We start from the raw sequence: 15274 nt of genomic DNA, 5'->3' as shown, positions 1-15274 counted from the left end.
CCTTCTAGGTCCTTGGGCAAGGCCTTTTCACTGAGTTCGAGTTTTACAGAGCAAAACTGTTTATTAAGGGGATTTGTTCTGTTCAGTCAAAGGGCCACACTTGAGGACCTAGAAGGTCATATGTGGCCTTGAGGCTGCAGGTTCCCCACCCCTGATCTAGTCCATTTCTCTCATTTTTTCCAGATGAGCAAACTGAGGCCCAGAGAGGTTAAGCAACTTGCCTAAGGTCACACAGTGAGTGGTAGAGATGAGATTTGTCCCTATCTTCAGACTAAAAAAAGTAAAATGAAATGGTGGGGGGAATTGAAAACCAAGGGAAATTAGTTGAATCCACCTGACTTAAAAGTTTTGTGTCTTAGTTTAGGCAACAAGGCATTAAGCACTTACTAAGTACTTACTATGTGCCAGACAGAAAAAAAACTTCCTATGACAGCAGTTAGGAGGAAAATAGGGAGAAAGTAGAGAAGGCAAAGGGAAAATGATCTCATAGGTTTTCTATAATTACCCTTCATTAAACTGGTAAAATCACTATCTACACATGGTTCTTGGGAATTTCTGGTCCTCTCTCTCTCTCTCTCTCTCTCTCTCTCTCTCTCTTCCTCTCTGGCAAGGCAATGGGGTTAAGTGACTTGCCCAGGGTCACACAGCTAGTGAGTGTCAAGTGTCTGAGGTCAGATTTGAACTCAGGTCTTCCTGAATCTAGAGCCGGTGCTCTATCCACTGCTCCATCTAGTTGACCCTGGTCCCCTCTCTTGACCCCATGTTGCTTGGTCTGACAGATTTTTAGAGGATTCAGCCAAAGTGTGGATTTTGGAACTTTGAAGGTCAGTCTCAAATCCTGTCGGGAGAGGAGTCTTAGCTTAAGGGGAGCTATTACCCAAACAGCCCCTACCAGATTCAGACCAGGAAGTAGCAGTTCTAGGGTAAAAGAAGCTACTGGTTCTAACTCCACAAAGGATAATCACAAAAAGGTATCAAGGATTTCAGAGGTTCCAAAGAGCTCCGCCTTTAAACATGATACTGCCCTTCCGTGAAGCATTGCAAAATGGGCTGGATAAATGCAGAGAGCTGGATGGGCAGGGTTCTAAGTAAGTTCCTACCCCACTCACTGGCTTTTCCTGAGTTTCCAAGCATTATGTAATAAACAGAGAATAAAACATGCTCTAAAATGTACTTCCTGCTGTTGCTTTAAGTGGAACAGAAACTATAGTGGAAGAACAAGAGTGTCCAACTCTAACAATACTTGTGCACCATGCAAATAAATGGCCCTCTGAACTCAAGCAGGTAGGACAGGCAAAGTGTGAGTCGCCCCAAGGAGATGACTTGTGTGGAGGGTGGGTGCCTGTGGTTGGGAAAAGGAGTGGTGTCTCTCTGGATTTTTGCTTGTATGGCTGTGTGTCTGTTTGTGTGTCCCCAGAGATACATGTGTAACATTTGTAGATAAAGCCTCACCTGCACTTGAACTACACCTACTTATGAGCAAGGAGGTTCTTAGATAAGAAACCAGATAATAATTTCTTTTGAATACCCATTTAGTATCTTGAAACCAAATTAGGCCCTAAGACTATAGTAATGAGATCCAAAAAAAAAAAAAAAGAACTCAAACCCTAGATTTGACAATTAAGTACTAGACAATTAAGTTCCCATTATTTTCTGTGGTCCTGTGGCCATAAATTAACTACTAACTATTAGTCATGAGAGAGAAGTAGGTGGCAGACAGAGGTGGTTCATTGCAACTATCACCTCTGGGGGAAGGAAGGAGATCCAAACAATTCAAAGCACATCCGTTTATCAGTGTTCACACTGTTCATGAAAAAGAAAAAAACGCAACTTATTCAACAACAATCAAACAGCTCAAAGGTATTTGGATTCTCACAAATTTATTCATTTAGAGCTGGAAGATGACTTTGATGGTAATCTAGTCTAACCTCCTTATTTTACAAATAAGGAAATTGAGGCTAAGATAGGTTTAAGTGACTTGCCTAAAGTAATGGTTTTGAAGAAATAGGGCTAGGAAAAAAACCGAATCAGGTGAATTGAATTTACTTTGTTGTGATGGTTCAGTTTTGTCTGACTCTCAAAGTCCCCATTTTAGGGGTTTTCTTGGCAAAGATACTAGAGTGGTTTGCCATTTACTTCTCCAGCTCATTTTACAGATGACAAACTGAGGCAAACAGGGTTAAGTGACTTGCCCAGGGTCACCCAGCTAGTAAGTGTCTGAAGCCAGATTTGAATTCACAAAGAGGAGTCTTCCTGATTCCAAGCCCAGGGCTCTAGCCACTGTGCCATGTAGCTGTTCAATTCAAATAAGATTTTTTCTTTTTCCTATTTTATATTTTTTCCTCAGTTATATGTTAAAACAATTTTTAACATTTTTCAAAGTTTTGAGTTCCAAATTCTATCCCTCCCTCCCTCCCTTTTCCCCCTCTCCCTGCCAGAGACTGTAAGCAATCTAATATAGTTTATACATGTGCAATCACGTAAAACTTGGATATTAATCATACAAACAAGATTTTTAAAGCATCTTCTATGTGTGGAAGAGTATTGTTTTAGGCACTGTAGGAGATGTAAAATGAAAGTATCTGGTTCCTTTTGCTAACAGTCTAGTAAAGTAATAAATTAAAATTAGCATCAATCCAGCTTCTAAAAGCATCTAATTATCTCATGTAACAGATCCCACAATAGGCAAAAAAGACGAAAGCAAAGTATGAACTCGGTATCTGCTTATCTCCTTGACAGCTTCCAGAACACGTCTGAATGCTTTCAGTGAGGAAGAGCTAAGAGCTTACTAATGACAGCCCATTCTATGGAGGAGAAATACTCTGATAAACTCTACTTGCATGACCCTGGACAAGTCATTTAAGCTCCTTGGGCCTCAGGGTCCTGATCTAAAAAATGAGGAGACTGTACTCAAGAACTTTTGAGATCCCTTCCAGGTTCTAGATCTATCATCCTATCATCATCCTATCATCCTATGGTACTCAGAACTTCCAGCCAGAGGGATCGTGGAAGAATTTATGGGAGAAGCTATTCTTACTATTCCATGCAAACTCATTTATTCAGTAGGCAGTTGCTAAGTATTCACTATAGGTATTATAAATTCACTAGAGAGATAAAAAAAAAAAACATTCTTCCAGTAGCCCAGATTAGAAACCTCAGTTGAATCCTGCCTTTGAGCTAAATTAATCAACTACACAAGTGCAGGGTTGGAATAGTGAATCACCCAAACACTGATTCATGAGAAAAAGATTTGGAGTTTTAGTGGGCTGAAAGCTCAGTATTAGTCAAGTGTAACATGGTAATCAGAAAAAGTTAACACGGTATTAGGTGATATCAATAGAAGTTTAGCATCCAGAAGGAGAGAGGTGGCAACCCTGCCATACTCTACCCTGAACCAACCACATGTGAAGTGAGGTTACATCACATCCAGTCGGGGGTACCACATTAGGAAGGACATTGGCGTACTGTAAAGTAGCCTCAAGATGGAGACCAGAATGGTGAAGGGACTAGATATCATGCTGTTTCAGGATCAGATGAAAGTACTGAATCTATACAGTCTAGAGAAAAGTCTTACAGCAGGACACAATACCCATTTTCAACTATTTAAAGAATTGGAATGTGGAAGAAGGATTAGATTTATTCTAGAGCAGAGATAGGAGGAAAGGATAAAAACTTCAACGACAGATTTCTGTCTAGCTTAAGGAAAGACTTCCCAACAATTATAGCTATCCATAAGTGAAATGGGATTTATGGACAATAGATTCCTCCTCCTTACGAAACTTCAAGTAAAAACTCAAAGGAAATCTGTAGGGAATATTATAGAAAGGATTCTTCTTGTTTTATTACAGAAGGTATCAGTTGGACTATATGACCTCTGAGATCTCTTTAGGATTCTGTCATCTTTTACTTTCTTCCCTCCCCCTCCACCCAATTGCCAACTTTTGCCGATATTACCTCCACAATATTATTTATCACTACTCTCTTCTTTCCTTTCTGTAGATGTCTTTTGGGTACATTAAGGCTGACCTATATTTCTCATAGAATTAATCTGATTGTGAAGTAATGAGAAATGTCCTCTTTACCTCTATTTCCTTGTTTATCCTTTGATGGGGGAAGTGGCAAATAGATTTCTAGGTAGCTAAGGGATGAAATAGTATTATTATGTGTGTGTACTTCCTGAAGACCTCTATGCCATCATAAGGCTTCCTGATAGGCTGAGAGTGAACCTGGTGTTGAAAGGATGGCTGATTGAGACCCATCTAGACATCTCAGTGGAACAAATCCAAAATTAGGCTGGAGGGTGCTAGGATACCATCTCAAACCATTCTTCCACAGGGAGAGAATCAGGATAGCCAAGTTACACTGGGCAGAACTTTTGTGTAGGATAATCTAGGATGTTGAAAGCCATCTCAGGTGAGATTTTCTATACTTCTAATTACCTTACCCTAGAAAAATTCTGAAATTTCATATTCTCCTTTCCTCTTAATTAAACAATGTACTTACTGCAGTGTTGTGATCTAGAATGTGGAAAAACAGAGGGAAGACAGAAAAAGAGAAAACAAGGTACTCACTGTTTTCCTCAAGGTCACTAATGAATACTTAATTACTCAATTTGATGGTCTTTTTTTGGTTCCCATCTTTCCCAACCTCTCTGCAGCATCTGATTCTATTGATTGTCTTCTCCAGACTTTGTGACACTAATCGCCCCTGCTTTTCTTCCTGTCTCGGTTATATGAGATGATATCTGTAAAGCACTTAGCACGGTGCTTGGCACAGAGTGGGCATTAAATAAATTCTTATTCCCTCCCTCTTCCCCTTCCATTGGTTAATTCATCATTCAGGTCACAACCCATAATTATGGTTATATCCCAAGTCTCTGCCCTAGACTCCCTATAGAAGGCTGGATTTCAGCTGGGTCTTGAAGAACGCCAGGGAAGCTAAGAGGTAGCTGGACTGTTTCTGTCTGAGGAAGGGAAATCAAACTCCTTTGAGGAGTTTTAAATATTCAAATGTCTCTCACACTAGGTCATGATAGAAATTATACTTCTAGATGAGTTGGAGGCCAAATCTATCTATACCAGGGGTTCTTAACCAAATCTTTCTATATCGTGGATTCTTAACATATGTATACACACACACTATATCTATATATGCATATATACATACATATATGTATGTACACGTGTGTATATATATATTATATATATAATTTCCTTCAATTATTTAAACATATTCAGAAAAGGAGCCCGTACACTTCACCAGTATGGCAAAGGGGTCTATGACACAAAAAAAGTCCTCTTGGTCCATTGACATAGATTAAAATGTCTTTCTCATGACTCAACAAGAGAGAGCCTTAAGTAGCCAAGAGCCCTGCCTATTTCCTCAGTGGTGTTCAATCACTCCATTCATCTTAAATTCATTTGATAAGATAAAGTAGGTCAGCCACTCACCCAAGTGAATGATAATCAAGGCTAGAATGTAGCTCCATCAGATCCTAAACAAAGGAACGTGACCAATCTAGCATCTCTGCAAAGAGTGCTCACTAGTTTATATGAGCCAGAAGAAAGGTTTCTACTTTATCCTAGGTTCTCAAATCTAACCCAGGTAGCGGCATTAGCTAGAAATAGTAGGAGACCACAAATGAGCCTCGAATCAGCCTGTTGACCTTCTATGGACCGTAGAAATTGATTGTTCCCTTCCTTGCTCTACAGGACACAGCAATGTACCCCCGGAAGTACAAAAGGGAGATCTTCCCTTTGCCACTTTTGTAAATAGAAAGCTGAGTTCTCCTAACAGCCTCTTAATCACAGGAGAGCTCCCTTCTGTGACTGCAGCATTTTGAACCTCTGACATATCCTTGTAGGAAATGGCCCTGCCAGGGTTGACTTTGGGCAAAACTAGGAAGTAAAGGAAGTTTACTTGGACCTAAGTCTCTCTCTCTCTCCCTCCCTCCCTCCAATCCGTACTGCACAGAGCAGTCAAATTTTTCAATAATTTTTCTTAATCCATTACTTCATCAGTGTGGGCACTCCCTCCATTGGTGCAAATTACAGAGCCTCCACACCTTAGAAGATGGTTTCATGAATTATCCAAAATTTCATCACCTCTTAGCCAGCCTTTAGGTGATGTATGTGTGGACATTCAGCTAGACATGTTTTTCTATAACAATCCATCCCCAGGCCTTTACTGGAAGTCTTTCTGACTTGGTAGGACCTGTGAGAGACTGGCCCATGCCAGCACAGCCTTTGAGAACCCAAGATCATCTCCACACTAGGCTGAGACATCAGAGGTGGACTTTAGTTCATCACTTTCATTATATCACTTCTCTAATCAAATGCTTTTAGTGGCTTCCTCTTGTCTGCAGAATAAATTCTAAAATCCGTAATGAGACATTTAAGGTTCTATCCAACATGAGCTCAGCATACCTGTCTAGCCTTATGTAATCATATTTTCCTGCAGAAACTGTCCACTCTAATGAAGGTAGTCTATTCTTTGTTCTCCCAATATGTCTTTCTCACCTCCGCACCTTTGCTCCTGCTGTTCCCTCCTCTTCAACTGTTAAAATTCTATCCATTCTTGATGCTCTCACATGTATCCCATTCCTCCCAGAAGACTCCAGTCCAAAGGGATCACTCCCTTCTCTGAACTGTAGCACTTACAGTCTGTACATTTGGCAATGACTCCATACTACTTTATACTGTTGTATATTCATTTCATCTAGACTGGGAATTAATTCTTTGACGGCAGAGAGTCTATTTCTGCCTATATATGTATGCATGTGTGTATGCATGTAGATATATATGTATATGTATCTGTGTTTGTATGTATGTATTTCTATATGTACGTGTGTGTACATATGTACATGTGTGTATATATATGTACATACACACATGCATATATCCCCAGTATTTAGCACAGTGCATGGCACATAGTAGATGCTTAATAAATGCAAGTTGATTGACTATTTTTTTCTCAGTGTGTGTAGGGGGGGAGGAATTGGAGAAAATAAAGTTTTTTTCTTTATTAAAAAAAAAATGAAAATTATAAAAACTATAGGGTCAAAATTCCAAACAGAAAAAAGTGATATCAAAGCCCATTGGCTAGGAAAGCAGGGAGGGGTAGAGAAACTAGAGTTCATGATGAGGTCCAAGAATAGGTTTATAGGAAATAAGGCAGAAGGATAGATGGAAGGACAAGCGATTGTGAACAGAAAGAAAAACTTCAGAATTCTGGATCATGGCGATATAGCATTTATGGATGATCAAGGGTATCTTTTCCAATATCCCTATGGATGAATAATGTGTTCTATAGTTTCAAATCACAGGAAATAGCAATAAAAAACATAGACGCCAATGTGCTTGAGGAGGCATCCACATGTATGTTGACATCCCCAAGAATGAGAGCTGGTATTATAGTGAAGAGGAAGTTCGTGATCCAAGATTTGAGAAAATTGTCTTTACCAGGTAGTCTAGGACAGACAAAGAGAAGCAGGATAATGAGCCATGGAATACAAGGGGCAGGCCTTAGTGTGGTTGAAATGCGAGGAAAGAGCAGGCTAAGGTAGGTGAACAAAGATAAGGTTAGGAGCCTGGTTATTTCCCAAATTTCTTTTTCTTAAAAAAAAAAAGCCAACAGAATTCTGAGAGAGAAAGGAGGTCAGAATTGAATAACTGAAGTGAGTTGACTCCTGACTAAAATTGTAGGTCTGTAAGGTATCTTAGATCTGCCACATCTATAGACAATAAAGTTCACACCTGTGACATCCCAGTTCTGCTCACTTTTGCCTAAGTTGATAAGGATTCCCTGCTTCTCTTCCTGACTCCATCATGTTCCGGTTCCTGAGCCATCCTTGCACGATCCTTGGCCAGGATTTTCTGTTATCAACCCTGAGCTCTCCTGAGCAAATGCTTGCTCAACTACAACATCTTTATCATATTCCAATACTTCCGTGGATCTTTGGTACTGTTGATGTGGGTGCTCCCTCCAACAAAGCAGATCACAACCCATCTATGCATGCCCATATTGGACATCTTTATTTTTGACTTCAATGTCAGGTTTTTCCTTATGTTCACAGCACCTTCAGGGCCTTCTATATAGAGAACTCCCATCCTTTGCCATTGATTTACTATGTCATTTTTAGCCATCCATTTAACCACCTGGTGCCTTCGTTTCCAAACCTACAAATGATGGGTTGTAAATCTTTTAGGTACTACAATGAACACTAAAAAAGTTCAACAGCTCAAATCAACATTCGTGAGCACCACTGAGGAACAAGGTGTTGGGCTTAACAGGGAATGATTTGGTAATCCATTTATAAATGAAAAGTGCCGAAGAAATACCAGGCAATAATCATAACTAAAGCCTTAATATTAATACTACTTTCTTTGGCACAAATTTGAACACATAGTAGGTATTCAATAAGTCTTGGTTAATTTGACTATAACCTTCCAGAATAATGATGATCTTCTCTACATGAATGTGGGCAGGTACCTTTCAAAAGCAATTAAAATCAGCAAACATGTGTCTATGAAGGAAAGAAGAAAGAAAATGGGAGAAGGAAATTTCACAGTCTAAGACAAGACATCCAAGGTCATCCAGTCCAACCTGCACCTGAATAGGAATTCCCTCTACCACATAACTGACAAGTGGTCACCCGGCGTTTGTCTACAGTCCTTGGGTAAGAGGGAGGACACTCCTCTCAAGGCAGCCCAATCCACTTTGGCATTCCCCACTGCTTTTTTTTTTTTGTAGTTTCCCTACAGAGACCAATACCACAATACTACAATACCACAATACTACAATAAGGCGAATTAACGATTCTAAGTAAGCATCTACCATTAACTCAATTGTTGGATAATTTCAATAGATATTTTATAGAACTTCAATGTTTGCAGAACATTTACATATATGAAGTCATTTGATCTTTAAAACAATCCTGTGAGGCAAGTGCTATTATTATACTCATTTTCCAGATGAGGAAACTGAGACTGAAAAAGGTTAAGTGACTTACCCAGGTTCACACAATTAGTAAGTAGCTAGGGATTCAGATCTACATCTTCCTGACTCCAGGTCCAGCACTCTCTATTATACTATTAGGAGGCAGCATAATATAATGTCCAGAGAGCTGTGCTTAGAGACAGGAAGGACTGGAATTACATATGGCCTCTGGTGTATGTGACCATTTGGCAAGTGACTTAGCCACTCAAAGATCCTGACAGCTCTCTGAAACAGGGCCTCTTGTCCTGGGAGCCACAGCACTCTGCCCCTCCCAGACACACACACACACACACACACACATACACGGGATCCATAGATAGATTTCAGGAGGTTCATGAGCTTAGAAGGGTAGAAAAAAATACATCTTTATTTTCAGTAACCTCTAACTGAAATTTAGCATTTTCTTAAATTCTTTAAAAGCACTATTCCAAGAAAGGATCCATAGACCTCATCAGATTGCCATAAGAGTCCGTTACCAAAAAAAAAGTTAAGAACTCTGCTTTATTTGGCCTCACAGCTCAAGTTAGAGCAAAGACCCAGGTTCAAGGATTTATGGAAAATTAATCCTCAGGAAGCTAGTACAAGGACATTTATTATTTGCATCACAGCAAGCAAATAAGAATGAAGCACACAGAGATATACACACTATATGGCAATAAAAACAGAACAGAGATTGGACCATGCAAGGTCAAAGTCACTCATGTGAGAGAGATGTGTACAATGGCAACGATCTTGGTGACAGTACCCCTGCCGGTAACCATCCCGGAGTTCCCGCTCCCCATCCTCCCTTTCTCTTCCTCCTCCTCCACCTCCTCATCCTCCCCCACCCTCCCCAGCCTCACTCCAGCTGCCTTGTCCTCAGCCTCTTCTGATTGTGATGAAGGCTTTTGCCAACTTCGGCAAGATCCAGATCAGGATTTACGTGGAGATCAAGCACAGTCATGTTGTGTGCACTGTTTTTGAGAAGAGTAATAGGAGACCAGAAGTTGCTGGTCACACGTGTGTGACGTCTCCTTGATTAGGCCTGTGAGAGGGACCAGAGAATCACAGAATGTTAGAGTTGGAGGGGCTCTTAGAGATCATATAGGCCAATGCTTCTCATCTTACAGGTCGAATACATCAAGCTATGGTAGCATGTTTAAATGAAGATAATGAAAGTGTAACTGTTGAATGCATAGAAAATGGACATACAAAAGGCAAAGAGATCAGCTTGAAGAGAAGCTTTTCACTTAACCCTGACCTTGCACCTGTTGAAGAAATTGAACCTAGCCCAGAAACACCTCCACCTCCTATCCCTTCAGCCAAAGTAAACCCAATTGTGAAGAATCACTAGACTGTGACGACGCCCCCTGCCAGAGACAATAAGGTGTTTAGTTCCGTGGGTTCACGGCCTAGTCAATTTCCTGAGCAGTTTTCCGCTATACCACAGAATGGTAACGTCTCGGATATATCTCCAGTTCAAGCTGCAAAAAAGGAATTTGTACCCCCTTTACATAGAAAATCCAATTGTGTGAAGAAAGTAGAGAAATTGCAAGAAAAATGTGAGAAAAGGAGGCTACCACAGCAAGAACTTAGAGGAAAAAAAAGAGCCCAGGATGTCAATGCAACAAATTCAAATTACAAAATCTTGTGTATGATCAGAGACTTTAGAGGAAACTTGGATTATAGAACACTTACAACAACAGCTCCTACTGACCAACACAGAATGTGTGTTTGTGGAAGGAAATGAGCACTCAATAAAAAAGAAACAGTAATGAAAGAACTTGATGTGATCACAATTCCTAATAAAGATGGTACATGAACCAAAACAAAACGTGGACTTAACGAGGTACTAGAAAACCAAACATTTCGTTTTGGCTATGCCTTTGATGACTCAGCTCCTAATGAAAGGTTTATAGTTCTACAGCTAGACCATTAGTAGAAACCATTTTGAAAGGGGAATGGTCACATGTTTTGCTTATGGTCAAATAGGCGGTGGAAATACTCACACCATGGGTGGTGACTTTTAAGGAGACAACCAAGATTGTTCTAAAGGGATGTATGTGCTAGAAGCTCGAGATCTCTTTTTAATGCTAAAGAAACCAAACTATAAGAAGTTAGAACTCCAAGCATGTGCAACTTTTTTTGAAATTTATAGTGGAAAGGTATTTGACTTGCTTAATAGGAAGACAAAAAGGAGGATGGTAAACAGCAAGTTCAAGTTGTGGGACTACAGGAGCGGGAGGTCAAATGCTTGAATATGTCCTGAAGTTCATTGAAATAGGCAACAGTTGCAGAACGTCTGGTCAAACATCTGTAAATGTACATTCATCTCAGATCCAGGTAGTCTTTCAAATCATCAGAAGGAAAGGAAAATTACATGGCAAATTTTCTCTCATTGATTTGGCTGGAAATAAAAGAGGAGAAGACACTTCTAGTGCAGATAGGCAAACTCAGCTCGAAGGTGCTAAAATTAATGAAAGCCTTTTAGCACTCAAGGAGTGCATCAGAGCCTTAGGTAGAAATAAACCTCATACTCCCTTCTGAGCAAGTAAACTCACTCAGGTGTTAAGAGATTCATTCATAGGAGAGAACTCCCACACATGCATGATTGCTACCCACCTCTCCAGGGATGGCATCTTGTGAAAATATTCTTGATACATTAAAATATGAAAAAGGAGTAAAAGAATTGACTATAGATCCAGCAGCTACTGGCGATGTCCATGCAGTTACGCATCATCCTTCAAATCAAATTGATGATTTAGAGACACAGTGGGGTGTAGGGAGTTTACCTCAGAGAGATGACCTAACACTCCTTTGTGAACAAAATGAAGAGATGGTTTCTCCATACTTAATCACTTTTCATGAAGCTGTCTCTCATATGGTAGAAATAGAAGAGCAAATTGTATAAGATCACCAGGCAGTCTTCCAGGAAGGTAATCAATGCTTAGAAGATGGAACAGTCCTCCCAGGAGTGACTGAAAAGTGAGCTATGATGTAGGTTCACATGCTACACAGCTTGAAGCAATTCTTGAACAAAAGATAGACATTCTTACTGAACTTTGAGATAAAGTGAAATCTGCCCTCCATACTCTAACATTTATTACTTTGGCTACAAGGGCCATTTAAACATTTAAAAAATTTTTAAAAGTGTCTGTGGAAATGTCCTGTTCTTCACCAGAATGACATTTCAATTTGTGTGAAACACTCCTTTGTCTACAAAATGCTTTCTAGTCAAGGAGGCACAACCAAACAAGATTGGGATTTGTGAAACATTAGTTTCATTTACTCAAATTGTGAAGCTTACATTTGGAGATCCTTGCCATTTTTTTTTAACAATGAAGTAAGTCTGTGGACTTTTCTTTAAAGAAAAAAAAGCCACAGCATTTCATTTTAACTGTTCAATTTTCCTACAAATACCAATTGAGCAGTTTTAAATTGTGTTTGCATGCATGCCTATCTCATCAGTGATTATACATATCTTGTCCTCTCCTAGAGACAGCTGTGCTCACCTCTTCCAACCCTGTGCCTTAGTTAAGGCTATTGACCCTCTTCATGAAGCACAGCTTTAATAAATGACATTCCTTATTTGTCAGTGTAAATTGACTTAATCGTGCACATATTTTTAATGCGTGTGACTTTTTTTGTGTGTGATTAGTTCACTTTGGAGGATGTGCCATATCACTAAACAAAACTAAAATCTGTGACAGTGGACAAAGCCACTGGACCATTCCAGCTTAAATGTGTAAAAAGAAATTAATCTGGAATTATAACTTTAAATAACATAAAGCGTGGTTTCAATTTTCTTAGCATTTTATTTGTAAAGGACAAATATATAAATTAGTTGATGTAAAATAAAGAAATTGGGTGAGTGTCCAAACTTTCAATCAAGGATCCCAGAAATGGGAGTCTGGTCCAATCTGAAGCTGTGATAATTTATATATTTGACATAGGGTCAGAATAAGTCATGATAGCGGGAAAAGTATAGGCTTTGTTATTGCTTTTATATTTATGGTCATTAGGACCACTTAGCTTAAGTGACTCCATGTTGTAATCTTCTAGCTTATAACTACAGTATCAAACAATCTATTTCAAAAATCATAATTATTACAAATCCCTCCACTAAGACTATAAGTTATAGAAGAGGTCTCAGTCTACCTCTATGGAGAGTTTACACATTAAAAAGTCCCTCTATCAATAAATTACAAGTCCAGACAAAAAATAAAATAAGTCATTGCCTTATTTTATAATACCCTAACAGCTCATGATAATTATTACTTTATTATCTTATTATGTTATAATTATTACTTTCTTATAAAATGAACTTCAGTACCTTTTTAGCATCTAAATTACCAAGACTTGTGGGGGCTATTTGAGACAGACATCTTTTAATTGGTCATGGAGCACCAGTTATACTAACCACTGTGGGAAGGTAGCAAAGTAATAAATGGAAGAAATAGCCATTCCCCAGCAGATAAATGGTCAAAGAATATGAACAGACATTTTTCAAAGAAAGAAATCCAAGCATTCCACACCAACATAAAAAATGTTTCAAATCATTAATAGTTAGAGAAATGAAAATGAAAACAATTCAATGATTTTCTTCTTCATTCATCAAATTGGCAAAAATGACAAAAGAAGAAAATTACAAATGTTAGAGGGGCTTTGGGGAAATAGACACACTAGTACACTGTTGTGGAACTGGGAATTGGTCAAGCCATTCTGGAAAACAAGTTGAAACTGTGCCCAAAAAAGATACTAAGTTAATTCTTTGATTCAATTATACCACTACTAGGCCTATACCCCAAAGCAATCAAAGAAAGAGGAAAAGGACTGTAATATATATGCCCCAAAATATTTATAACAACTCTTTCCAGAGTAACCCAAAATTGGAAATTAAGAAGATGACCAATTTGAGGGGAATGGCTAACCAAATTATGTTTTATGAGTGGGATGGAATATTATTGTGTCACAAAAAAAAAATTATTAAATTGACAGTTTCTAAAGATACTGGGAAATCTCTATACACAAATACAGAGTGAAGTCAGCAGAATGAGAACAACTTATACAATGCTAAAATATTATAGAAAAAAACTTTAGAACTCTGATCTAAATGACAAACCACAAGCCCAGGTAACTGAAGATGAAATGTGCTACCCACATCTTCTCAAAGAGATGATGGACTTAAAATACAGAATGAAACATACATTTTTGGATATGGCTAGTGAGAATTTGTTTTACTGGACTACTCATATTTGTTATTAGGGTTATGTGTGTGTGTTTGTGTGTGTGTTTTTTAAGTTGTCAATAGGGGAGAGGCCACGGGAGGAAGAAATAATGAATACTTATTAAAAGTAATGAATAGGAGCAGCTAGGTGGCACGGTGGATAGAATGGTGGCTCTGTAATCAGGAGAACCTGAATTCAAATCCAGCCTCAGACATTCGACACTTATTAGCTGTGTGACCCTGGGCAAGTCACTTAACCCTGAATTAATTAAATTAATTATTAAAATTAATGAATAACGAAAACAAATGAATACTTTTTTAAAAGGAAAAATTGAAAAAAAAATGAAAGTGAAAAAGACTAAGAAAGAAATCCTAAAAGGCTACCTTTGGGAAGAAATCTATTGAGAGGCAAAAACAACATGAAAAACAAAAAGCTGACAAAGCAGATGAGATTGAAATTAGGTGAGAAACTAATAGGATGAATGTTTTCTTATTGTAATAAGCTAGATTGGGTTGGATTTGGTTCTGGAGTAGATTTGAACTGTTGCCTGACAAAATGAGCTTCCCAGGGTCTTTCACCTACTTTCTCCTGAATAAGTTTTATAAAACAATGATTCTAGCTATTTTGGAGCTACTGTGCCAAACCAGACCAACAGTTCATTTAAATTCAAGCTGATGCTGACTTGCAATGAAATTAAAACTAATTAAATTAAATTAAACATAATGCTAAGATCATCTGTCCCTTGACAATGCACCTTTTTTGGCCACTGATGAGCAGACATGCAGGCCAGATACAACAAAGGAGACATAAGCAGACATGTATGCGTAGCTAGTATCCCCTTCCCTCTCCCCATGGAGCATGCTCAGTCACCATTCCTTGTTCTAAGTGACCACTTAGAAGCTTTAGGGGGACTGCTCACAGTTGAGGGATTTGTACCGTGAGATAAGGAGTGCTCTTATTGGCAGCAATGCCACAAGAGTTGATGATGACTCCTTGGATATAAAAAAGGAAATGAATGGCCTGCCCCCTTTCTCTCTCTCTCTCTCTCTCTCTCTCTCTCTCTCTCTCTC

General features: G+C 38.8%; 1 pseudogene; it reads left to right on the top strand.

The window, feature by feature from the left end:
- Window positions 1-9677: 9677 nt before the first annotated feature.
- LOC114054436 overlaps window positions 9678-15274 on the top strand; it is a 40618-nt pseudogene continuing 35021 nt past the window's right edge.

This window comes from Vombatus ursinus, unplaced genomic scaffold (genome assembly GCF_900497805.2).
Source record: "Vombatus ursinus unplaced genomic scaffold, bare-nosed wombat genome assembly UNPS02014813.1, whole genome shotgun sequence".
NCBI classification, from domain to species: domain Eukaryota; kingdom Metazoa; phylum Chordata; class Mammalia; order Diprotodontia; family Vombatidae; genus Vombatus; species Vombatus ursinus.
This window is presented reverse-complemented; position numbering and strand designations above follow the sequence as displayed.